At 40.8% G+C, this 24690-nt stretch overlaps 1 protein-coding gene across 5 annotated transcripts in view; it reads right to left on the bottom strand.

The window, feature by feature from the left end:
* Positions 1–24690, bottom strand: part of Focad (focadhesin) — a 301255-nt gene that overhangs the window by 170091 nt on the left and 106474 nt on the right. The gene's annotated exons all lie outside the window — the stretch shown is intronic.

Raw genomic sequence — 24690 nt, 5'->3', positions numbered from 1 at the left:
TTTGAGGCCACTCCAGATCAAAATTATCACAATTAGTATTGATGTGGATTAAGAACAGCACCTAGCAAAAGCAACATGTGACATCAGTAGGCCAGGGAAAAGCAAATACGCCTGGCAACCTAAGTTCAACCCCAGGAACTCATAACAGTGAAAAGAAAGAACCTACTATGCAAATTGTCTAAAAGCACACTGTGCCACATGCACCCATGTGCATGCACACACACACACACACACACACACACACACACAATCAACACATATTAGAATATGATTCCATATTCTAAGAAAACAAAAAAATAAAATTTCTTAATATACAGACTCCTACCCTACCCAAAAGGGCAAAACACATAAATCTGAAACTTAAAATGGTAACAAGAATCCAGGGAGATAGCTCAGTTGGAAATGTGCTTGTCATGCAAAAATGAGGATGAAGACCTGAGTTCAAGCCCCCCCACCCTACCAACCACATAAACATGCCAGCACAGCAGCACACATCTGTACTATCAGTGATGGTGAAGCAGGGTCTGGGAGAGACCTACGCTTGTAGGGAAAGCCATTCTAGCCAAATGAGTGGGTTCTAAGTTCAGTGAGCAACTCCATTTCAAAAAATAAACTGGAAGTAACTGAGAAAGAAACCTGAGTGTGACCTCTGAATTTCATATGATCATTTATACCTCCCCCAAGTTAAACATATGCACATCAAAAGTTAGGAAATAGCCAGATGGTAGTGGCGCATGCCTTTAATCCCAGCACTAGGAAGGCAGAGGTAGGCAGATCTCTGTGAGTTCAAGGCCAGCCTGGTCTACAGAGCAAGATCCAGGACAGGCATCAAAACTACACAGAGAAACCCTGTCTTGAAAAACCAAAAAAAAAAGTTAGGAAATAGAAAGTATAAGAACATTCATCTTACTATTGCTTATAACTACAAATTATACGGTTAATGTCTTGTATATTAAAGCTTTTGTTATGTATCTTTAAATTATACACTATAAAGATATAGTGAACAATTCTGGGGAGTAATAGAGTGTGTCTAAAGAGAAAATTTTCAAACTCTACTTTAAAATTCTGCGGCGTTGCGCACCTTTAGTCCACACTCGATAGACAGCGATCTCTGTGAGTTCGAGCCAGCTGATACAAGCAATCAGGAAAAGCGCAAAGCACACAGAAAATGCTCGAAAAAAAATAAAAAAATAAAAAACAAAAAAATAAAATAAAATAAAATTCTGCTTCTGTTAGCCAGACAGATAGATCAGTAGATAATACTTGCTAACCAAGCAATAGGATCCAAGTTAGATTCCCATATAAAAAAATGTCAGATGTGGAAGTGAGTGCCTGCAATCTCGATGCTACAAAGGTAGTCAGGGAGGTCTCTGTGGCTAGCTGTCCAGCTGGCCCACCTACTTCATGGTGAGTTTCAGGACTGTAAGAGACCCTATCTCAAAAAAAAAAAAAAAAACAAGGTTGGTGTTGTTGCCCTCTGGCCTCCACATATGCAAACCTGCGCACACTCAATACGCACACATGAGACACTCACAAAAATACAAAGCTTAACTCATGTCCAGATATGCTTCAAAAATAACATCTAAAATTAGAGACTGGGGGCAGTGGGCACACCTTATCCAGACTGGAGGCAGAGCAGGGATTTGTGAGTTCGAGCAGACTGGCTAAAAGTGATCAGAAAGAAACTACACAGAAACGTCTCGAAAAAAAAAAAAAAAAAAAAAAAAAAAAAAAATTAGAGACTGGGGAATAGAGTTTATGTAATTCAGACTGCTAAAAGGTGAGAACTGAACACTAGGTTTCTATACTATTCTCACCTCTTTCAAATACGTTTGAAATCTTCCATGACCAAATGGTTTTTCTTTTTCCCTTAATTCTATTCTAGGCTCGAGGAAAGTGCCTGCTTTGCAAGCATGAGCCCCAGAAGCCATGGAGAAGTGCCAGAGAGAGTGCCATGGACTTGTAATCCAAGCACTGGGAGATACGGACAGATCTTGACACTCAGAGTTCAGGCTGTCTAGCTTAACCTGAAAGTTTAAGTCTGTTGAGGAACCATCTCAAAGGAGGCAGGCAGGGTTACTCTGGCCTCCACACACTTGTGGAGTGTGTGTGTACTACACACGTGTGTGTACATGCACACACACATGCATAAAAACGAGTTTCTAATCTAGTATTCTCTATATAAGACTGAATATTTTAGAAGAGATCAGAAAACAAAATTTAGGAGATACAATACTGAATATAAAGGGAAAGAGAAGAAGAGAGAAGGGGAAGGAATTATAATAACATATTTAGAAGATATTTAAGGTGTATATTCAAATATCAAAAGGTCAGGCACTCAGAAAGCTGAGCAGAATTGCCATGAGTTTGAGGCTGGCCTGGCCTATGCTGTGAGTTCCAAGCCAGTGTGGGTTATAGAGTGAGAGTCTGTCCCAAACAACAATAACAAAATGTAAAAAGTTTAAAGAGGAAAAGGACAGAGATTGCAATTACTTATTTCAGAGCTCCTATCTTAAAAATAGAACAGGCCACATTAACCCAGTCAATATTTATATATACATTTGTGCAGAAAATAGTCAGCACAGCAAGCTACCCTCCACAGAAAAGCCTATTTGCAAAGCTGCCCCTGGGTGAGGTACTGGCAAACAAATTTGGGGGATGTTCCTACTGTCCTTTAACTAATAGAGCCTGCACAATCGCAATGTACACAACTCCTCAGCTGACCAGCCCAGACAGAAGCAACCCTCAGAGCCCAAGGCTTTAACTCATTCCCCACACAAGACATTGCACATTCTTCATCCCGACCCCATGCTGGAGGAACTAAGGGCACCACTTTGTGTTACTTCATGGGAGGACTACTAGAGATGTTTGCCTAATCTCCATGGATTGCCCCATGAATTGCTTTGCTCACTGATTCTTTTTATCCTGTCATTCTAACAAATCACAGACACACTGAGTCTTGTGAGTTATTCCACCAAATCACTAAAACTATTTATAAGTCCTGAGGACCCCTCTGACCCAGGATCATTCTATATTTTGCTTTAAGAAGAAAAAATTAAATTAAATTTTAAAAGGGTGTAGGAGCAGGGTAGAGTTTAGTAAGACGTTTACTGCCCTAATTTGAGGAGCTGAGTTTCAATCCACAGTCCCCATGCACAGCTGAGCAGAGCAGCACAGTCCGCTGTCCTCCAGTGAAATGGGAGGGGTAGACAGGACAGTCCCCAGAAGCTCATGGGCCAGCTGGCCTGTCATACACAGCAGTCAACAGCAAACAGATCCCATTCAAACAAGGCAGAAGGCAAGGACCAACACCTTGTGGTCGTCCTCTGACCTCCAAGTGCAAACTGTGGTACACATGCACCCACACACACAAACATGTGCATCGCAGCATCACACACACACATACACACATACATACATACACACACACATCACACACACACATACACACATACATACACACACACACACATCACACACACACATACACACATACATACATACACACACACATCACACACATACATACATACACACATACATCACACACACAAATGTGCATCGCAGCATCACACACACACACACACATACATACATACACACATCACACACACACATCACACACACACACATCACACACACACATACACACACAAGTGAATTAAACTATTTTAAAGTAGTAGCTGGGGGCTGAAGAAATGTCTGAGTAATTATGAGCACATGCAGCTCTTCCAGAGGACCTGGATTCAGTTCTTGCCACTCACATGGCAGCTCCCATCAATCCTTAACTCCTGTCCCAGGGAATCCCATGCCCTCTTCTGGCCTCCAGAGATACTCCACTCATATTGTGAATATATACATGAAAGCAAAACACCCATACACATAAAATAAAAATAAAAGATTTTTCTAAAAAGTAGTAAGGATGGCAGTAATAATGCTCATTGTATTAAAGAGGTTGATCCCCATAGTCCACATAAAAGAGAGAACCAACTCTACAAAGTTGTCCTCTGACCTCAATAAGTGTGATGTGGCATACACCCCCCCACACACACACACATACACACACAAATAATTAAAATTAGTAATAATAATAATAATTAGATTAAGTTTTCTTTTGAAGTGATTAAGAAGATCTGGACATGGTGGCACGTGCCTTTAGTCCCAGCATTAGGGAGGCAGAGGTAGGAAAATCTAAGTTGAAGGCCAGGCTGTTGGGATTAAAGGCATGAGCCACACTGCTCAGGCTTCCCAAGCAATTTTATGTTGAGTGAGCAACACTTATGAGGCAGCTCCACACAGGGCCTCCTAGGCTTTAGCACTTGGAGAAGAGACAGCCGCTGCTTCCCTGTGCTCTCAAGTACTTTACATCTAGGGAACCTATAATCTCAAAGTCAACTCTGAAGACATTTTGCAAAGACAACAATTACTGGAAACATAAATTAAGGTATAAGAACAAAAAACATTCAAAATAGTCTCTGAAACATGCAAAATAGCAGGCAGCAGAGGAAATGACTCCTTTTCGTGCTCAGAAGGGACAGATTCTAGAAGTCCTGAGATTCTATTGCCCAAACTGAGTTTTAATTAATTAAAATTAAATCTTGTGCTCCTTAGTCACACTAGCCAAATTAAAATGCTCAATAATTAGATGTGGCCAGCTTCTAGAACAACACCAACTATAGAATATTTACATTAGAACAGAAAAATTATACTAAGCAATGCTGTTCTAACAGGCTGAAGGGAGCAGGAAGACATCCAATGTTTGCTAAAACAGACATAATAGTTGAAATCCTTTACTAGGTAAATTTTGTCAATTTGGCACAAGCTAGGTTCATCTGAGAAGAGAAACCTCAAGTGAGAAAATGTCTCATCAGATGGCCTGGAGGAAAGTCTACCGGGCATCTTCTTGTTAATGATCGATGTGAAAGTGCTCTGCCCACTATGGATAGTGCCACCCTGAGCAGGAGGTCCTAGGATGTATAAAAAAGCCAACTGAGCAAGCCATGGGCAGCCAGCCAGTAAACAATGTCCCTCCTTGACCGCTGCTTCAGTTCCTACCTCCAGATTATCTTCCCTAAGGTTTCAGCAAGTGACAGGACTGCCCTAAGCACTCAGTGACCAGGGAAGACAGAAGGGAAGGGCAGGAAACACTGGACAAAGAGTTTCCTCGCATGACGACAGCTGGTGCTGGGAACAGTGTGCTCCTGCCTCCCCTGGCCTCATCTTGGATTTTCAAGGTGCATCACTTCCTCCTCCTGCTGAGCCTTGTGCAGGCTCCTTCTTATAACCCGGGAGTGCAACTCAAAAATATTTATAATCATGAAAAATATTGTTTAAAGAGACCAGAGTAATTGCTTTCATTCTTTTAGGAAGAAAATACCCTATTTAGAGTAACTAAAATGCCCTAAAGTTACAGTAACTGTTTCTACTCTAACTCTATGCCCACGTTCACTTCAGTATACTCTAGGTACTAGTTACTCGCTCACAACAGCCTGAAAATGACTTATATTATAGGCAGCAACTGTGTTCCTATTCTTATTTTTGCTCAGGACCATAATATAACAAGTATTTACCAACATAAACTGAAATGAACTCAAGATGAAGTTTAAAGAGGAAAAAAAAAAAAAGTCTTAGAAAATGTAGATATGCCCTGAAAAAAGACAGAAAACTTACAGGCGTTCCAATATGTTCTCAGTGACTTTCTTAACACACTTTAGCAATTCTTATCTTGCCAGGCATGGTGCTGCACAGCTGCAATCCACCACTGTTTAGTACAGGGCAGGAAGATCCTATGATGGTCAGTATCGTTTGTCTCGTGATTCAGCTAAGAGCCACAACACCTGTGGGTATGACTGTGCGAGCAGCTCCAGGAGGGATGAACTGAGAAGACCGCCCACTAGCATGGGTGACACTTCCCATGGGCAAGCCAACACTCGAAGCAGTGCCAGCTGCCTGCCTGCAAGGCTTCTTGCTGGTGAGAGCATCATCTACTCCTGCCATCGTTTGCTGATATCAGAACCCAGCTCCTCTGACCTTCAACCTGGACAGATAGCGAGCACTAGCTGTCAAGTCATCTCCTAGGCCTTCAGGGTCAGGAGGAGACAACTGAAGCATTCAGCTTTGTGGATTAAGCAGGAACAGGGTTCTCTGCCTCTCCAGTGTGCAAGCAACATGATGGCTTAGGACACTGCTGTGTAAACTAATCTAATTTATCCCGTTTATATAATAAATATTCTATCCGTTCTTTCCCTCAGAAAACCCTGACCACTAGAGTTTAAGGACAGCCTGATACATAAGAGGACCATGTCTCAAAAGAAAAACGTTTCTTTTGAATCCTTGAGCATTAAGTTTCTATTATACCAGAGACTAGGGGCCTATTTTTAGACAAGTGAAGTCAATATTAGAAGAGTATTTCTAAACACACATTTCACATTTATGATGAAGATGCGAACACTGGAAATTTTCAGTAGCTCTATACTGTTCACACAGTGGTCATCATGATATGAGGACTTGCTGCCTGGCACCTCCCTCCAAATATAAACATTCCCTCCAGGAGAGAAGAGAGGGCTCATGAGACTATGAAAGTGAACACTTGTCACATGTCTGGGAAAGAGTCACAGGGTGAATCTAAGCTGCCCAGTGATCACACTGGTGTGTCAGCGGCCTGCTGGCTGTGTAGAGATCCCTGGAGTTGCAGCTTTTGAGGCATCACCAGTGTTGGGGTGGGCTGTTCAGTGATACTGCTGCTTTTGAGTCATCCCTGCTTTTGCAAGTAACTCCTCACGTACACTCCTGTCAGTAATCCCAGGAAAAGCTCACTGATTCACCAAGCTGGATTTTGGAGCAGTCACTCTGGCTTGTCATGGGTTTCCTTGCTGGGGTGAGTAAACGAGTATGCTGTGCCTCTCCAAGAAGTCTGTCATATAACCCTAGTGAATACTAGAAACATAGCCAGCTGAACTGAGATGTGCTGTAAGAGTAAAATACAAAACACAGCTAGAAGGGTTTATGCAAAAGAATATACAAAATAGTTCAGCAATTCTTTTTATTATATTTTGAATGTTTCAGATATACTAGGTTATATAAAACATAATATTAAGTGTTATTTTATCTTTTTCCAACCTTTTAAAGTATGCACCCACAAAAACTGAGGTGTGAGATATGTGGGCGTGTGTGTGCACATGTGTATATGGAGGGTTCAGAATTCAATACTGGATATATTCCTTGATTGCTTTCACCTAATTTTTAAGACAGGGTCTCTCCCTGAACCTGAAACTCACCAATTTGGCTGGGCTGGCTGGCCAGCAAGCCCCAGGTATTCTCCCTGCCTTTGCACCCATAGCACAGTGATTGATTACAGGTCGTCACTGCCACACATGTGTCTTCCTAAGTGGTGGGGGGGGTGAGCTCTGATTATCAGAACTTCATGGCAAGCACTTTTACTCTCTCCACAGCCCCCACTACCTGAAAACTTCAATCTGCTAACTTAGCTTTCATTTTATTTCCATTTTGAAGAACACTATTCTCAACTTCCTTGTTTAATCCAAAAGTAGTTTAAAACAGGCACACAAAGCTGAACATAGCTCGGTAGATAAAGATGATTGCTGTCAAACATGATGACCTGAATTCAAACTCTGGGACCCATAGGATAGAAGGAAAGAACCAACTCCCACAAGGTGTCTGACCTTAACATACACACACACACACACACACACACACACACACACATATAAATATGTAATTAAATAAATAAAGGTGATTTTTAAAAAAATAGACACACAAACATAGATAACAGTAAACATCTCCCTTTTGAAGAACTTGGAGAATGAAGGATGATGACAGCTCCAGATAGAGAAGGAATATTTCTGTCTAGCTACAGCCAGGCACTGCACCTGTAACAGAACAAATAACTGTGCAGTGTCAAAAGAACAATAAAAGTGTAACTTTTGTTGACTATGGATTACAAACAGAATTCTGTACTCTAGATTATGTCATTTAATTTGCATGTTAAATTTAATGAGGCAAGTTCTTTTATAATTCTCATTTTAGAGAAGAATATGCTGTTATTACACTGTAATAGAATCTCTAGTAAATTTTGGATAAGAAGAATTAAGTCAGGCAGATGATGGTGGCACACACCTTTAATCCCAGTGCTCAGGAGGCAGAGGCAGGAGAATCTCTGCTGTGGGATGTTCTGTATGGCAAATGTGTTGCTCTGATTGGTCAATAAATAAAATACTGATTGGCCCGTGGCTAGGCAGGAAGTATAGGCCAGACTAACAGAGAGGAGAAAAGAAAGAACAGGAAGGCAGATGGAGTCACTGCCAGTCACTGCCAGCCACCGCCAGGACAAGCAGCATGTAAAGATGCCAGTAAGCCACGAGCCACGTGGCAAGGTATAGATTTGTAGAAATGGATTGATTTAATCTATAAGAACAGTTAGCAAGAAGCCTGCCACGGCCATACAGTTTGTAAGCAATATAAGTCTCTGTGTTTACTTAGTTGGGTCTGAGCGGCTGTGGGACTGGCGGGTGACAAAGATTGTCCTGACTGTGGGCAAGGCAGGAAAACTCTAACTACAAATCTCTGTGAGTTCAAGGGCAGCCTGGTCTAAAGAGTGAGTTCTAGGACAGCCAGGTCCACACAGAGAAACCCTGTTTCAAAAAAACCAAAAATTAAAAAAAGAAAAAGAAATTTAACTCACGCTTTATATAGAAAGTGTGGCCATTTTCTTTTTCATGCAACCAAAACATAAAGCCCATTATAAATAAATCCCACTTTTTCATATGCTACAAAAATACTACCAAAGCTGACTAAGACAAGCACTTCAGTAACTAAAATTCTTGGTGAACAGGAAATCAATTGGAATTCCATGTGAGAAAAACAAAAAACAAAAAACACCACTTAGCACTTGCACGGCACTTTTTTCACAGCATTTCTGAGAAGTCATCAGAGGTTGCACACCACTTCCAAGAACTTAGATTCATTATTTGACCAGATTTCATCAGATTTTCACTCTTGTTCTATGGGTTGCTTTGTTTTAATTTGTTGCTGTTGTTGTTGTTTTGTGTTATTGCTATTGTTGAGGGAGGGAATGGTTAAACAAGCAACCTAAAAATTTTCCCTGGTTTCTAGATTGCTAGAGTCTTCAGAGACGATGGCATTGAATATATGCGAATGGTATGACTTCAAAAATATCTAAGGAAAGAGGAGGGTTCCACCACTTTAAGGATAGTCCAACTTAAAATAATCCTTCAGATACAACAATATAAGTAGTAGATCAAAGCTAAGTCATTTTTATTGAGCTCCTTTGTGAAAACATATTTATTAGGACTCAAACCTTGGCCCACCTTGAAAAATAAAGCAATATTCAGTACACACTAAATGGTCAATTTAATTTTTAATGAGTAGATGACATGGCAAGAAAGGTTCAGTACTTATAAATGCTAAACGCCTGGGAATGTCTTCATTGGCTTTTTTGAGCAGTTTCAAAGAGCAGACATGAGGATTCATTAGCTCTTAGCACATATGAACCTGCTCCAAAGGCAGCCAAGAGAGTTGCTTAGCAACAGTGCATTTTGCATCTCTCATCATCCCCAAAGATGCTGCTGCAGCAGCAGCTAGGTCAAGCCTCTCATTAGCAACCTGACAAAGGGTTTCTATCTCCCATTCTACAAAATTATTTTTATTTCCAGGTGAAGCTCAAATATCTATGTATTATTCCAGCTGACAATATATTCCCTTTCCTCTGCTCCTTTTTCTTCCCTGCCCCCACTTCAACTGATATGCTTTAATGAACCCATCAAAATACCTGTAACAAAAGCAGGCACTGAGAAATCCAATAGAATTTATATCCCTATTCACACCACTCTAACTGGTCTATAGCTTTTGGGCAATAAAGTAAGAAAGCTTTAAAGGAAAGGAGGAGGGGAAAGGCACTGGAATCAAGTAAGGAAAAAAAGTCAACCTCTTGACTTCAAAATTAACAAAATACAAAAGTATCCAAATTACCTGCAATGCTATACATGACTACTTTCTTATCCACATAAAAGCTAACCTGAATCACCTAGCAAAAAGGCAGAAAATTTCAGAGTGGTGATAAATTATGACCAATAAACAGAGAAATAATACTGAATACTATCCATGGGAAAGAAACTACAGGCCCTACATTAATGACTATATTATAAACACCTCAGATCAATAACTGTCCACTCACTTCTGAAAATATTTCATAAAATATTTATCAATCAACAGTTTCCATGCAAAACTGAAATATGAACCCACATAATCTTTCCTGTATATAGTCAAAGACTCTTAAAAGAAAGTAAAATCCAATAAGCAGAAAGACATTTCACTTCATCCTATCTTAAAGTAAAGAACCCAAATTTTGACATCAACTCCAGACCGCTTGGTGTCTCAACCTGCACTTCCATGGACACCCTACAGAAAAGAATACCGAATGTGCGTGACATGCTATAAAAGACAGAGTGTGGCCCTAACGGACACTGACTAAGAATGGTATAATGAGGAACATTTAAAGGCAACTGCTATCACACCAAATCAAATTAGGTAAGTTTGTTGCGTGATCTGAAAGGAATAATGTGATTGTCCTCCTGTGTTCCCCGACTCCCACCATTTTTTCATGTATAAACAGCAAAGAATGAATCTTCAGGGGGATTTCCCAGAAGGGTGTCATTTACCACTAAAATATTTCATTCCAGCAGTTGAAAGACCATAAAAGGGTGAATGTCCTCCAGAGTCTCTAATAACGGCAATAGATCTTGTGTTACTATTCACAAGTGACCTCTCAGTCAGGCGATTTAATTTTTTCCCCTGCAGCATGGTTGGCTTCACACACAGTGTAATAACAGTTTTTGCACAACAAGACAATTCATCCGATTAGAAGGACTGCATTAAGCCTTTCATGAACAGCATGTGTCACCACAGCTTTACCCAGAGTCTGATTTAAGACAACATAACATATGCATGCATGGGTTTCCATTTTTCAACTGTTTCAAAAATGACTCCTGGACTTTCTTCAGTAACTCTGCAGACTCCGCAGACCACTGTGTGTGCCCTTCCTGGCTTCAAAAGATAACCACAAACTCATCAACTGCTCAGTAAGTGCTTTAAGAGATGCACTGAGCCAGGCAACAGAAATGCACACAGGGCTCCGTCTTTCTGCATGGGCTAAATGATATTCTAATGTCTCAAAAGGGAGAAACTAAGAAAGGGGACAGAGAGAACATACCTATCATTGCAATGGGCTTCATTCATCATGGTATGAGAGCAGTGTCCCACTAACATAACAATGCACAGCTGAGAAACTTTAACCAGAGGTAATCTGGAGTCCCTTGTTTGTAAACCTCAACAAAGCACAAAATATAAACAGGAAAATCAAAGAAAAAGGTGTGAAGTGGCCATCTGGCAGATGCACCAGCATCATTCAAGGCCCACAGAAGCCTAAACCTAAGAATATCCACATGCTCACTCTCATGCTGATGAGATCACAAAGGTTAAACCCATATCCCTAGCAAAGAGCTTTAGTGACAGCTGGCAGAATTCTCCAGAGTTTCCTTAACTTTACAACCTCTAATTGATGCTGATAGGTCTACTCATCATCTCCCTACCACCCTGCCCCTTCCCCTAAGAAATGCCTAATATCTGGATCTGGACAGGCTCCTTTGGGAAACAGGGTCAGCACACTGTCAGTATGGTGAAGGTGTCTGTACATCTCACAGCCCAAGAGGGATCCTCCTACTGCTCCATGGCCAGCAGCCAAACCTGCAGGGTGAAGCTCTCCTTAGACTCGGTGCCGGGAGATGCTTCGCCTTACCAATCCCTTGCTGCTGTCAACAGAGGCCTGAATATTCCCCGAGGGAGCTTCACCCCACTGGATTTTTAAAAACACTCGGGTTGCCCACATTTTGTTATAAGAAATACTAACACGTGTTTTCCGTTGGCAAATGCTATGCATGTCAGCTGATGGTGACACTACAACACCTCCTCCTCCACCATCACAAATGCTAGCCAGCCATCACACACACACACACACACACACACACACACACACACACACACACACACACACCGTCTTTAACCTTTTGCCTCTCCTGTAATCCTCTTCAGTTTCACTTCCTCTTGACTTCTTGTGGACGGCCTGATTAAAGCTGTGGCAGGCAGGCATGCAGTGACGGTCGGGAAGCCCCAGTCATCACCCTCTTTTAAATTGTGAAGGACATCAACACTAATTCGCTATATCCACTCATTTACCTCAAATGTGAGGGAGGTGCACCAAGCTAGACTAGAAAGAGAGACCAGGAGGAGAAAGGGAGAGGTTCAAGTCCCAGTCACTAAGCTTAAGACAAGGAGGCTTTGATGTGTAGGCCTCACAGCCCCACAGCCCGTCTCTCAAGAACCTTCCTATTTACCCATCCTCTCATTTCCTAACACCTGTACTTCAGTGACTGAGAGGCTGAGAGGAAGAGCAGTTGCTGGACATCGAGGTGTGTTCCTACCACACTGTGGGTTCCACTTGTTTTCTCACTTTCTTACAGGAGCCAAAGGCTCCACCAAAACTGGGATTTTTAACATCATAATATACCACTTCATTTCCCCAAGTCTGGTTTGACCCTAGTAGTTTAGAGAACTTCTCTCATCTTGCCTAACTGCATGGTTTCAGGAGCTCATTTCTCAACACCTATATCCACTCCAGGAACAATTTCCCTCATTCCATGGAGCCAGTTTAATTCAGAATGGCTGTCTGTCTTGCCACCCCACTGTGACCTGCCACATATCAGTGTCTCTGCATATGTTCTTCATTCTGTCTAAACTGTTTTCTCATTCCCCTGCTTTAGAAAAGCATATGGGCCCTCTCCTCTGTGTTGCAGGGGTGCTTATTTACCTCCACAGTGGCAATTACTGTCTTGAATTGAAAGTAATTTTTAATGCCTCTATCAACCCACCAAGCCCTATCATTCCTGAACAAAAGACAATATCCTTCCATCTCAGTGTTATCAGCGCCTACCATATAGGAGGTCTGCAATAAACATATGTTGTGTGATTAAATGAGTGACTTGAAAATTCTTAATAAATAACATGGGACCTAATAAAAACAAGGCATGCACGGTATTTCAAACTGAAGGATAATTCCATGATAATTGCACTTAACACAGATAAAGCTGTACCTCTACCATTAGAAATTAAATACAATTTGTCACTTAGAACACATAAACAGCAAAATGCCACCAGTATAATTATCATTAATAATAACTCAAACTACTAGAAATAATGAAGATAGGCAAGACTGAATTTCAAAAGTACTAAAGAAATCAAAGTCAATTGCTTTCACTTTTATACTGTACCAAACTAATTAGCCAAGTGTTACCAAGCACCAGTCCCTGTTGATATGTCTTAATGAATAGATAATTTGATCATTTGAAATTAGCACACTCATCATATTAATGTAAGTGAGCAACTCTAAACAGCCTAAACCCAGTAGCTTCAATACCTGCTAATGTTTTAACTCAGCCTATATCAAATTACCATGAGCCCTAAATTAATAGAGTTCATCTAATAAGATGCCAGCGTAATCGAACCTAACCTAAATCTAATGACCATGAACTCCACAATGTTCCATCCATTAGTTTGGACAAACAAGACAATTTGGGGAAATACTTTATTGGTTTTAGGGTAAAATTAGAGAGATCTAACAATAGTTACCTGTTAACTCTATCAATCAACAAATAAAACACAGGACCCTTCTAAGGTTGCTGAGAAGCAAAAACTTTAAGAGATGGCTTTCCTTGAAGAATTCCTTTCATGCATTCCAAATTTAAACTGTATCTACTAAAAATTCCTATTGAACACAATTTACATTTAAGACAACCATAGGTCACTTCAAAACACCCATTTCTCCTTACTAATCTCATTTGGCTTGATAGCGACTTAACTCAACAATATGATCAAGTCTGGTAAACATTTTTATATGCTTGTTTTCTTCACAGAGACAGGGAAATACACAAATCCTCTTAAGTGCAGAAGCAATTCATTCACCCAAAAATGTCAGCAATCAGGAAGAGCAGAACACATGGTCTCCAGAAGTCTAATCAACCCAGCACACGCCTGCCATCCAGAATCATCCCTAGTCACATCTTAGCCATTTCTCTGGCTTCACTTGCTTTATTACTATGGATTTCCACCCACTGGAAAGAAACTGACTTCAGAATGCCCAATGCTTTATATTAACTTTTCTTTAAAAAAAAAAATCTGCCTAAGAGCATATACTATCTATGATAAAATGTTCAAAACTGTCATTGATGAGCTAGAAACCCAGTGTGTTCAACAGACACAGGGTAAAAATCTCAAAACTTCTGATGAAGGACCTAACACACCCACCCAACTTTGATAACTCTGGAGTTAAAACTGGATCATCAAATCAAGACCTATTATCTCACTGACAGCTTCAGGACATAATATATAACTAGGATTGTGTGCTGTGGGCCTGACTCCCCCCAAAAGAAAATTAAATCAGCAACACTGAAGAGCATTACAGCTGGTGAAACTACAGCTCACAAAGTACTGCAGAACCTCCAGAATTGCATTTATTCTGCTGCTTATTCAGTGAAGTTACTCCAATATAATACTGTGCCATCTACAAATATTTTCTAGCTCATACAGGATGAAAAGAAACAATATCCTTCTAGTTCATTTTCAAAAACTTGTATTTATCCAACAGGAGTTATTCATGAACCACCCATTCTCAGAAGCCTTACCGGGCCGTCATGTGACTTAGTTATCCCTTTCTGGGCTCACACAACACTCCAGTCACTCTGCACTGGAACACCATAGACTCTCCTGCAGGCACTCCTATTCATAGTAAGCCTGTCAACAGCTCTCTTAGCATTCCACGTCCCAATTAAAACACATGTTGCAAAGATGTTCTTCATGACTGGATGCTGAATAGAGATGCCTTTGTGCATCTCAAGATCCCAAATTGACAGTGTACAACCTCAAGCATTTTCAACATGTCAACCACAGCAACATGTAACTTTCTCAATATTTTTCAAACATTACTTTCAAAATAAGTAGAATACAAAAAAATACTTTTCCTAAATATAAAAACCTCTCAATTATGAGCATTCCAAGAAAATGTACATAAAATAGCTTTTGGTCATTATTAGACAATCATCTCCACTTGGCTTGCTTTTTGCCTTTGGTTTGGTGAAATCTCTCAGTCTCTTCCTTTTGAGTTTTAAGCAGAAGACAAGCCTACAAATAGACAGTGACACAGAAACACAGAGATTTTGTTTTAGTGTATTACTCATGAGTTAGTAAGTTATGGTTTAGAATTATGGTTAGAAAAGTCATAATCAAGCATCCCGTAAATGGACACCTCAGATTTCTATTCTAAAGATGCACTAGCAATCATTCAGCTTAGTGCTGACGCTGAGGTGAGGACTGACACAAAAGTGATGCTCTGGGGGTAAACCCAAAGTTTCACGCCCACCATCAAGAAAGCAAACAACTGGAACTCCGTATTGTATAGAGACCTTCAGAGAACGTACAAAGAAGACCTAAGCATTTCGCCACAAGGTGAGGCGCTATAACCTGACCATGTATTGTGACATGTGTTCCCTTTTGTCTAACTGCTTCATGCAGACAAGCTCATTCCAATTTTTCTCAAGGTCTAATCCATGCTATAGTTACCAGGGAACAGTAGTTCAGCACTTCTTATCTCTGAAGGTCTTTATTAAAAGCACTGTACATTCTGGCTTCCTTTGCTGGTGTGGAGAACACAGGCAGCAGACTGACTTCAGGGGGTAGCATTTCACAGAACTCGGTGACAATAGAACAGAGTGCAGAGTGGCCAGAGACTCTTTGTGCATGTTCTTTTACAGAATATATCTTCTCCCTTTCTCACAGCAGTAACTCACAGACCATTAAATCTCACCCATTTCCTATTCATTTTGTGTGTTAAAATACGGCTTATGACCCTGAGTAGAACTATCAAGGATTCTGCCCTGAAAGTCAACTTTTACTATTGATAATATATGACTTTGAAAAGATCAAAAAGTCATGGGCCATGAACCTTACTACTTAAGTGATTTCAAATGGCTCAAGCATGTATATACTTTAACAAACAGAAACGAAAAAGAAAAAAAAAAGAGAGAGAGCTCTGAAAACACTATAAAATTGTAAAAGATTGCAACTGCTCCCATTAACAAGACCTTCAGCTAGACTTAACAACCAAAACATGAAAAGGGAGAAGGGAAACAAAAACCCTCAGAGACAGAAAATGCAAGTGATAACAACAACAAAGATAAACAAGCATGACTATCACCACATCACAACAAGAGGAAGGTGAGAAAGTGCCTCAAACATGGTGCTTCATGAGACTACTGCTTGGATCAATGAGAGGAGATCTTTAAGGAAGAGCCTGTGACTTCCTGAGCCTCCTACCAGCTGCTCTCACGTGACCCCACGTGGAGAATCTCACAGAAGCCACTAGAGGCCTGGGAAGGCGGGGAGGGGTGTGATCAATGGGAACCAAACCACAATAAGACAAACCATTCTGGAAGGCTTCACACAAAGGGTGACTACAGAGAGTAACACTGCATTTCCTAAAGCTCGGATAAAAGGGTCTGTTTCAAGTTTTCACCATAAAGAAATGAGAAGAAAGAAATGCGGAACCTGATTTGAATATTATATAATGTATGCAGACACTGAAATATTACAAGAAACCCCATTATTTTTGCGCAGTGTTTCTTTAATATATTGGTTAACTTTAATTTAAAAGCATTCTCTCCTTATATCAGTTTAATACATCAGTAAAACTGAAGTTGATATTCTGTATACACAGCATTAGAGATATTCACCTGAAAATGAGATATCAAAAGACCTCAATCTGCCCCAAAGCTGGTGACTAATGTTTATTCCACATACTATCTTCATTTGAACTGATACATAGTAATTGTATATATTTATGGAATACATTTGATACATCTTGACACTTTTAACCCCATCATTGCTGTACTAGAAACCTTTGAGCTTGTCTGTTCCCGACCCTTATACATATGTAATATATTTTTGTGACCTATAGTCCTACCCTACTACAGAACACCAGAACTCACTCCTCTTATCTTTAGACCTATGATTCAATATCCCTTTATCCTCTTTTCTCCACTACCCCCGTAACCTCTAAGACCACTATTGCAGGTATTTAATTTTGCTATAAACCCCTAACCACAAAGAAAAGACACATAAGAAGACAAAGTATTTCCTTAGATTATATATATATATATATATTAACAGGGGCTGGTAAAGGGCAATGGTTCAAAGGGTAGAGACACCTGCCACCAAGCATGACATTCTGGGTTTGGTCTCTGGGACCCATATGGTAAGAAGACACACACAAACTTTTTAAGCAATATTTTTAAATAAACAACTTTTTAAAACTAATTACTACTAATGGGCAGACTTTACTTCCAAACAGGATATAAGCTTTAGTCAGGCGATCTCCTACATATATTTATAAGCCAGAGGATTAAGCAGCTGCTAAGTCCAATAAGGCTTCTGTAGGATTACAAAGCCACATGAACAACAGATCCCCTAGCACTTCTACTATCTAGACCATAACACTCAATACTGCACTATAGGTATGCAATGGTGGTTTAAAGGAGAAATGTCCCCAGGAGGCTAAGGCATTTGGTCTCCACCCTGATATGCTACTGGGGGTGGGTTTGAGAGTTCAAAATCCAGTTTGCGTTGTGCTTGGAGCCTGCAGCTGGAGATGTGATCTCTTAGCTCCCTGTTCTTGCTGTCCTGTCTCCTGGCCTCCAGGCCTCCTCTCCATGATAGCATCTTACTCCTCTGAAACTGTAAGCCAAATTAAACTCTTTCCTACATAAGTTGCTTTGGTCCTGGTATATTTAATACAGCCACAGAAAAGTAACTGATACAAGAACCCAGCGAAGGAGAGATGGCATGGGCCCTAAGAGATGAGTAACACCCTTTTGGCTCAGGGAAAAAAGGAATGTTAAAGGAAATGGGGTGGAGGGGGTATCCAGGTAGATACAAAGAAAAGTTGATCTGAAGCTTCCAGAGTAACTGTGAAGGAAACATGCTGGAATCCAGAGTTGGCAAAGAACTAAACACAAAATCCAGAAACAGAGGAAAAGGTCATGCAAAGTAAGGAAAAGTCATGTTTCTGGCAGAGTCAGAAGCAAGACACGATTAGGGAATGTGGACTGTGTTGGGAGAAGGTACTGAACTAGCACTGCTGCCTATGAAGAATGGATTCACGGTTCAGAGAACAGTTAAGTGAGACTCACTAATGGGGTCATACACAGAAAGAGAAGGTAACCAACATTTGCTCCATCTGTGACTTCTTCCTAGAGAAGTTATACTTAGACTTAAACATTGTTGAGCTGTCCATAATCACCTTACATAGGTGGGCAACACTGACTAAGTGTTCAAAATATGATTTGATAATGGCTTGAAAGGGCCCTAAATTGAAATTCAGAGTTCGCACGTAGGCCCAATCCACATTGTCCCTTCAGGCACTATGCAGGTCTATGCCTAACATTTCTTGCTACTCACTTCCCACTTAGAGCGGCCAGATCTTGAACCAACCTGAGGGAGGAGAAACTATGGTCAAATGAGCAATGCTTCACACAAACCAGGAAGCCACATGTTTCCAGTGTCCTTCAGGCATCTCTCAGAGAACTGCCATGATACATAATCAAAATATATGGGCAATGACTTTGTCCACAGTATCAGAAAAGTGGGAACTGTTATCTAAAACTAATCAAAAATGCACGTGCCAGATGGTGTAGCACACTTCTGTAAGCCCAGCACTTGGGAGGCTGTGAGAAAATCCTCGTGCCGAGGGCAGTTAGAGTGCACAATGGCTTAGGGCCAACCTGGGCTACACAATGAGACTCAGTCTCAGGGGAAAAAAATTTATTTTAGGTAAACCTCTTATATGGCATGAGATCGTCTCTGTAAAATAAATTAGTGTGTTTAAATCCTTTAAGACTTTCATGGAAACTCATTCAGGATGATCATTCTTGGATATTATTGGCTCCAAAAATGTAAATAGTGAACTGTTTTGTTGTTTTGGGTGAGGTTCTTGTTTTCTTCTTCTTTTTGTCATTCTTCTACTCTATGTGTATCAAGATTTTGCCTCCGTGTATGTATGTGCATCCCGTGTATGCCTAAAGCTGGCAGAGGTCAGAAGAAGTGATCAGATCTCTTGGAACTGGAATTATAAATGGCTGTGAGCCACTATGTAAGTGCTGGGAATGGAACCCAGGTCCTCTACAAAAGCAACAAGTACTCTTCAAATGGAGCCATCCCTCCAGCCCCCAGAAATCGTGAACTTCTACTGAGCACTGCCTGGCCTCAGCTTATATCTTCTGCGAAGTATGCCTTACGATGCTGGATGGGAAAACTAAAAGGATTACTAATAATTGCTGCTGTTGTGTTGATCAATGCTTCAGTTTGAGCAGCTTTTGTTGTTTCTGGAGGGTGGGGTCTTTTTTTTTTTTAGTTATTTTAACATTAAAGTTATGTATCCAGATATTATTTACTGATTTATTTATCTATTGGGCTTTTCGAGACAGGGTTTCTCTGTGTAGCTTTGCGCCTTTCCTGGAACTCACTCTATAGCCCAGGCTGGCCTCGAACTCACAGAGATCTGCCTGCCTCTGCCTCCCGAATGCAGGGATTAAAGGTAATTTTTAAGTGGTATTCCCAAGGCCAGAACTCCTTCATACCACTTAACTTCAGTCTTCCAAGATCCTACTTGTCTTAAAACTAAAGGAAAATATACGCCTCCTCTTGTGGGTAGTAGAGGAAGCCCTAGTAAATGAAGCTCTGTGTGAATGTGTGCTGTTGACATAGGCATAGCCATGTCAAGGACCAGAGCCTCAGTCCCATGGGGCTTCTCCCTGTGTGAGTGTAGATATTCATAGTGCAGAAAACATCCACCATAGCTTTCTCCCTAAGCCACCCAGCCCCTGGATATCTAGAGCCTAAAGACTGTTCCCTTATAGAGACTGCTCCTACCAAGATTAGTTAAAACTGCCTCCTTGTTCAGCTGTGTGCAATAACTCCACCCCTCTGTTCAACTGTATACAATAAACACACTGAGCTTCTGGGATGCTGAGGCTTCTCCATCTGAGAGCCCAAACCATCCAATCCCAGCTTTGTTCTATGTCTCTTTTCTTCATTCCCTGGTTGCTCATGTCAGGTATGTCCCTGGACATGACACCACCAAAGTCAGATAGAGAGACTAAGGAGGAGAACTTACACTGGAAAAGTACCAATAGATACAAACAATTTATATTATTTTTGATGAATACTACTAGAAATAATCTCTATTGTCTCCACTCAGAATAAGAGTAAAAAGGATGCAACCATATACTTCATAAACAGCCCACTTCTTTCAAATTGATGAAGTATTTTCTCTCATAAGGTCTTATAGTAGTAGTCAGATACATCAAGATGTCATTCAAACACAACACTTAGGTCACCACACTTTAAGTGGTTGAATTTTCCTGTAGATGTGAGATAATCCCCAAAAGCAGAAGCAGATGGCAGTCTTGAAGTGTCTATCTCCCCAGTTTACTTAGTCTCCTAAGAGTCTAAAACTTGCCAGGCAGTGGTGGTGCACACCTTTAATCCCAGCACTCGGGAGGCAGAGCCAGGTGGATTCCTGTGAGTTCGAGGCCAGCCTGGTCTACAGAGTGAGATCCAGGACAGGCACCAAAACTACACAGAGAAACCCTGTCTCAGGGGGAAAAAAACAAGTCTAAAACTTTCCTTTAGTACCAACCCTTCCATGAATTTGAGTCAACTGTCCTCCTACAGGAACAAACCTCCTGTAAAAATAGATATAGATATAACTATAAATGAAAGCACAGAAATCACTCCATCCAGAGTAGATTTCAAGGCAAATAAATATAGTCATAGCATCTACTCACTACTGTAAAATTTGCTTTGTCAAAATATTTAGTTCCTTCTTTTTGGCTGTTTAAATTGTAGCTAAAGACTATTAAAATAACACGATTGATCATATCATAATGAAAAAAAAGAAAGAGAAAAAAGCAGTGTCTTCTATTTCTAGGGTACGACTTCTGCCCATTCTCAGATACTTAAAAGCTTTACCTGTAGGTCTTATGAAGAAGGCATTGTGTACGGTTTGGCTGCGTTAGAGCAATAACAGTTAAGCATTGCACTCTACCATGCATATTAGGAGCACAAATACACAAGATACTCTTCTCAATTCTTTCAAAACTATCCAACAAATGATCAGCAGATATAGAGCATGACTTAAATATACAGCAGTGCTTAATAAAGCTTTAATGAACAAGGAAATGACCCCAAGTGGTCATTCTAATGATTGCCATTTCACAGATTACACAAAAAATAATGTTTATACAGGTACTAAGATAAATAAATGAAGTATCAGGGTGGTGGAGGCTACCAGGCAGAACCTGCAGCAATCGGAGTGAGAAGAGCATCTGACTTCTGAGGACTAGGAAGAGACGTTATCCCAGCATACTGGTCACTTTATGGCAGTTTAGTAGTCTCTAGATACAAAACAAGTTCTGTTCAACATGTTTGTTTTCTGAGCAGACTTCCATGTCTATTATAGGGAAATGATCTTTCCTTTAGGAAATCATCTCTTATGGTTTGGATGCAAGAGGTACTTCCAAAACTCACATTACACTTTGGTCCCAGCTAGACATGCATTGAAAACTGCCTCACTACTGGCTAGTCTCCATGGTGCCGGAAGGTGCTACGTAATCCGCTGGGAAAGAACTGTCAACAGCAGTTCTGTTTAGCTGTGGACCCTGTGTGCTACACGACCAACCCACCAGGACGACCGACCCACCAGGCAAGAAGTGCTTCCAGGTACAAGAGTGACAAGACTGTCCTGGGAGTAACCAACCACTCTCTGGGAGGATCTGAAGTCTGCTCGGCTCTACCGCAGACCTTGTCCAAAGCCTCTGGTGAGGCAGGTCACAGCCTTACCGTAACCAACCACTCTCTGGGAGGATCTGAAGTCTGCTCGGCTCTACCGCAGACCTTGTCCAAAGCCTCTGGTGAGGAAGGTCACAGCCTTACCATAACCAACCACTCTCTGGGAGGATATGAAGTCTGTTCGGCTCTACCATAGACCTTGTCCAAAGCCTCTGGTGAGGAAGGTCACAGCCTTACCATTCAAGTTACTGCTGTTGTTTTGCTAAACAGACATGCTAAGTATTCTGTTTATGCCCAAAGATTAGCACTGCTGTCAGCTTTCCCCAGAGAAGCTTCTCTCTGCTGTGAGCAGCAGTTACTGCAGACTCAAAAATAGTCCAAGTGCTGAGAATAAGTGATGGTTGAATGCTCAGCACTAAATCACGCCGCCAAGGCTCGGGGAACATGGTGGAAGAGTGGACAGAGAACTTAAGAGCCCCGGAAGGGATGGAATGGTGTGGAATGCTGTCTTCCAAGCATATCTGTGGCACTCCTGAATCCTCACCAGCTGAGACTGATTGGAACTGTCAATGTTCTATCACGGAGGGTCAAGGGCTCATAAGACCCTGCCCCTCCCTGAGGCAGTGAAGGGCTGGGAGTGGGGAAGGGGGTTCATAAGGCTCTAGCCTCTGCTTGAGGATCTATAGGCAATTAATGCTTCATAGGGGAGGGAGAGCAATTTTCTTCAGCAGTAAGGTAATCATGATCCCATACATAACCCTTCACCCATACTCATGTAAATAACCCTAATTAAATTCACTGGTACACACACAGGGAAGGGGTGAAAGTAGAAGGGACTGGTTAGAAAAACAGGGTATCAGGAGTGGAACAAATGAGGGTAATCTGGGGAAAAGAGGGTAATGGGGGTGAATATGATCAAAATACATTATATGCATATCATAATAAAATGCCATAGTGAAACCTGTTGTGTGTGTATTATTAATATATACTAATGAAATTTTTTAAAAATAAGTACTTCATCTGTTGAAAGTTTGGCCCCCATTGATAGAGCCAATCATTGAGAGGTGGCCTGACCCCAGGGACTTTACTTACTGTACTGATCTATTAATAGATATACAAATTGATAGGCTGATTGGAAAAGTAGTGGGAAGTGGGAAGTAGGGCCTGGTTTGAGGACTTCCGCGATGGGTATAACATGCATTTATAGAGTATTCCTTATTCCCGGCCTGTTCTTCTTTCTCGCTGCTGCCTAGCTGCAGTGACCTAAGCAGTTTTAATCTACCATGCTCTTCCATGGTGTTTCCACCTGGACACAGACCTAAAAACAATAGAGCCAACCAACAATGGACTAAAATTCTGAAATCATGCTTCTCTCTTAGGCTCTTTTTCTTAAGTGACACGTCATTTGTCACAGTGATACTAAGTCTGACTAAATATATCCTAACCTCAGTTCTCACAACTCTGGAGGCACAGAATTTAGGGATCCTTAAAGTTCACGCCACTTCATTCTACATTGAATGGCAAATTAAAATATCTCATTATGCTATCATATTTGGTACATTATGGACACACGAACCAAGCAAGAACAATCTAAGCATTTTCTGCTTCTCGATTCCTTTTGGACTGTGAAGATGAAGTGATAAGCCTCTGTAAGTCTGCTACATAATTCACAAAGAAAAGAAAGAAACTGTGCCTTGAATATACTACCTAGTCCAAGACTGGCCTAAATGCTAGGATAATAAAAACTGTAAATAGTAACTTAAGGTGAAATTCCTAAGACCAAATGAACTCACTGAGTGAGTGAAAAATGACAGGTGTGGTGTGTATAGGAACAGGTACACACACTGTATCACAAGTGTATACAGATCAAGACAGGCCACTGTATTATTTCAAAGGATCTTTCTTTGCATAATCTCCAGATGCTATCTGTGCATCAACTATTCTGAAAAGAATGTCTTACAAGATACTGGTTACAAGTTGGTGGGGGGGTGGGGGGGGTCTCGAGAAAATACTGAACAGAGAACAAGAATAGAAGCAACATAGAATGATTTATAGTATGCACAGATATTAGAACAAAGGTACGCTGTATACACTACAGGTTACTTGATAAAATACAAATGAGCATGACAAGCTGTGAGAATGAGAAACTCCAAACACATAATTTCTCATCTTCAACATATTTTCACCATCACCAACACCTAATGTTTTCAACCAGTAACATATGATTTTTTACTGGGAGGCGAAATTTTTCTTTACTCTTCCTGAGAGCAAACATAAGCAGAGACATCAGCAAAGAGCATATAAAATAATGTCGTGCCTGCTGGGTTAGGAAATTCTCTCTTCACAGAAAACATTCTAGAGACTCTAACCAGTAGAAAAATAAAAGAACGCTGTGTTAAATGTATTTCTATTTTTAAAGGACAGAGGGAAGTCTTATTTATGTCTGACTGCTTATTACACTCACGCTCCATACAGACAGGAAGACAATTGTTTATCCTCACATCCTTGCCTGCAGATCAGTACCACACAGAGTAAGGATACAATGTTTTTGCTTATTAAATGACTAAGTGAAGAGAGGGGCAAACTATAAGAAATCTATCATGAACTGATTAGCTGGGTCCACCTTAGGTCAATATTAGAACTAAAAGGAATGCAATATGGAATGGGTTGTGAAAAGCAGAACAAAAATGTACTGTATTCAGG

Source organism: Peromyscus leucopus, chromosome 2, assembly GCF_004664715.2.
Source record: "Peromyscus leucopus breed LL Stock chromosome 2, UCI_PerLeu_2.1, whole genome shotgun sequence".
NCBI lineage: Eukaryota > Metazoa > Chordata > Mammalia > Rodentia > Cricetidae > Peromyscus > Peromyscus leucopus.
This window is presented reverse-complemented; position numbering and strand designations above follow the sequence as displayed.